The following is a 2,746-nucleotide window of genomic DNA, read 5'->3' as shown; positions in this document are numbered from 1 at the left end:
ATGAGTATCTAACCCTCTTCACGAAAAAAACAACCGCTAATGTTAAGAAAATAGGGGCATGTGTAGCGGGCAAACCTAATCTCTATATATACACGTATGCATGTCAGGTTTGGAAAATTTATATTGTGATTGTGTTTGACCTGGGATTTTTTAACGTTAAGATCTTCACGGTAGAAAACATGGTATCTCCCCTGGTGCAGTCTCTGTAACGATTTGTTTGTTTGTAATTAAGCACAAAGCTACACAATGGGCTATCTGTGCTCTGCCCACCACGGGTTTCCAGCGTTGTAGGTCCCCAGATATACCGCTGTGCTACTGGAGGTGGGGGTGCTGTAACGAGCCTTCCCATTTGAAACAAAATATTCGAATTTTATCTTTTACACAATTAATGGTCACGACAAAGGCTTCCTGGGAGCACTGTAATAAAATGTAAATCTTTCAACTAGCCCCCCCCCAGTGGCCCTAGAATCCGGGTTTCGATACCCGTGGTGGACAGAGCACAGATAGCCCATTGTGTAGCTTTGTGCTTAATTACAAACAAATAAACAAAACTTTCAAATGGGTTAGAAAGAGACAGTTTAAAAGTCATGCTTCGGAGAGGACATAAACAATGGTCAACAATATCAAACCATTAAAATGTAGACTGAATAAAATGACACAGTTAAACATTAGGAAGTTAGTATAATGAAATAAAGATTATTTACTCTTGAAAAAATAAAGTTCCTGTCATGGGCACTTGGATTTTTCTTGTCATACATTGTGGTTAGTTGTATTTCTCTAGGGTCGAGTGACGTCATCAATGTGGGTGAGCTGGAATAACAGGTTATGTACTAACTGGTACAGAAACTTCTAAATGTCGTATGTGTGTATATACAGTAGACACTTACAAAGTTTAAGGTTGAGCCTGAAACTAAACATGTAGGCTGAAAAATGTGGATAAGGCTTTCTATAAATTAGCTTACGTTACTTTACTGTAACACAATTTTTAGAATGATTTACTCACACCTAATTTATATTACTATTACTAGTAATACTAGCGTTACGCTGGAAGTAGTACAGTACTGGTCAATCATAAAATACTTGAGCGTCTAATACTTCCAGTTAAGTATATAACATTTATATATAACACCACACCTAGATTACTTACCTCGCTAAACACACGTTTCGATTCTACCACATTCCTTATGCTTTTGATTACTAATGGCTAAGAAATCACATCTGGCAAAAACTTCTTCTAAAACAATACCAATTACAACTGCTTTCCATCCCAAATACAGCAACGTCTGTGTCAAGACTAAGCATGCGTCAGGTAAGTCAGTTCCCTTTTTTTCATACAGGTGAAGAAGGCCACATAAGACGCATGCGCATCTAGTGCAAGAACTTTAGAAGAGCTTTCTCAATAACGTATTTATAGTGCAATGACACCAAGCGACCCAAAGAACGCGGCATTATGTATTTGCTAGAAGTTTACCATTGTGAAGGGAATTTTTATTACTCTGGCTGAAAATAAAACTATATTATTTATTCGTAAACAGTAATAGTTAATTAAAGCTTTATTATCGTTGATGTCACGTCACCGTCTAAAATCAGAATTGTTGAAAAGAAAATGGCGAAATATTGCAAGTTGGTGTTTAACGTGTATTCATAATATTTGATCCTTTACTATTACTGTGAACCAGATCAGTTATATTGAAAGATTCCTATCAAAACACGATAAATACAACCTGAAAGGTAAAACAAAATCACTACAGCGTGAATTACTCTGAAACTAAAATAAGCGTTTTTCGGGTATATTTCGTACATTAACTATATGTTTAAACTGAAAGCAAATTTATAGGTGCTGACACAGTCGACGTTAAGAAAAGTCATATGGGGAGTATAATGTTTTAAACACAGTTAAATGTGGTGCATTAAGCAAATATAAAAACAATATATATCTTGTAATTTGGTTTTAATCTTAGCCATTTTCTGAAACTATTAGCTTAATTGGCCTGGTATAGTTCAGTGACTGGCGTGCTTGGTCTTTAAATCTAAAGGTTCGTTGCTTGTGGTCCGTTGACGCAAAAACGAACTCTGAATTTTGGTTTTGATTGATTGTTTGTTTTCAAGCACATAGAGCTATATTCTGTGTCTACCACAGGAAATCGAACCCTGGAACACCTATATCATAAGTCCGTAGCTGTCCTACTGGTGAACCTGCATTTTGAAATCATGGATGCGCTATAAGAGTAAAAGGGGCCTAGCAAGGCCAGGTGATTAGGGTACTCGACTCGCAATCTGCGGGCCGCGGGTTCGAATCCAAGCCCACCAAACATGCACACCCTTTCAGCCGTGGGGACGTTATAATGTGAGAGTCAATCTCACTATTTGTTGGTAAAAGAGTAGCCCAAGAGTTGGCGGTGGATGGTGATGACTAGCTGCCTTACCCCTAGTCTTTCACTGCTAAATTAGGAACGGCTAGCGCAGATAGTCCTCGTGTAGCTTTGCGTGAAATCCATAACAAACCAAACCAAGAGTTATAGTTTAATCTCACTAGTTGGTAAGACAAGAATAGCTCAAGAGTTATCTATGAGTTGAAAGTTATGGACGGCTATGCGCAGATAGCAATTTGTGTAGCTTTGCGCACCCATTTCTGAAATTAACTTAGAATCAAGGATGAATTTATATTATTGTTTTGTTGAATTTTGCGCAGAGCTACACGACAACTGTCTGCGTTAGTCGTCCTTAATTTTGAAATGAGAGATTA

The 2,746-nt window shown here is 37.6% G+C and overlaps 1 protein-coding gene across 1 annotated transcript in view; it reads right to left on the bottom strand.

Annotated features, from left to right (window-relative positions):
• The window catches only part of LOC106456952 (leucine-rich repeat extensin-like protein 3), a 19,099-nt gene extending 17,832 nt beyond the window's left edge, over positions 1-1,267 (bottom strand). Inside the window, exon 1 of the mRNA XM_013916329.2 lies at positions 1,148-1,267. The gene's annotated coding sequence lies outside the window, so the exon portion shown is untranslated. The remainder of the gene's footprint in view (positions 1-1,147) is intronic.
• Between the last annotated feature and the right edge of the window lie 1,479 nt (positions 1,268-2,746).

Source organism: Limulus polyphemus, unplaced genomic scaffold (genome assembly GCF_000517525.1).
Source record: "Limulus polyphemus unplaced genomic scaffold, Limulus_polyphemus-2.1.2 Scaffold274, whole genome shotgun sequence".
NCBI lineage: Eukaryota > Metazoa > Arthropoda > Merostomata > Xiphosura > Limulidae > Limulus > Limulus polyphemus.
Note: the sequence above shows the minus strand (reverse complement) of the source record. Positions and strands in the feature narration are given on the sequence as shown.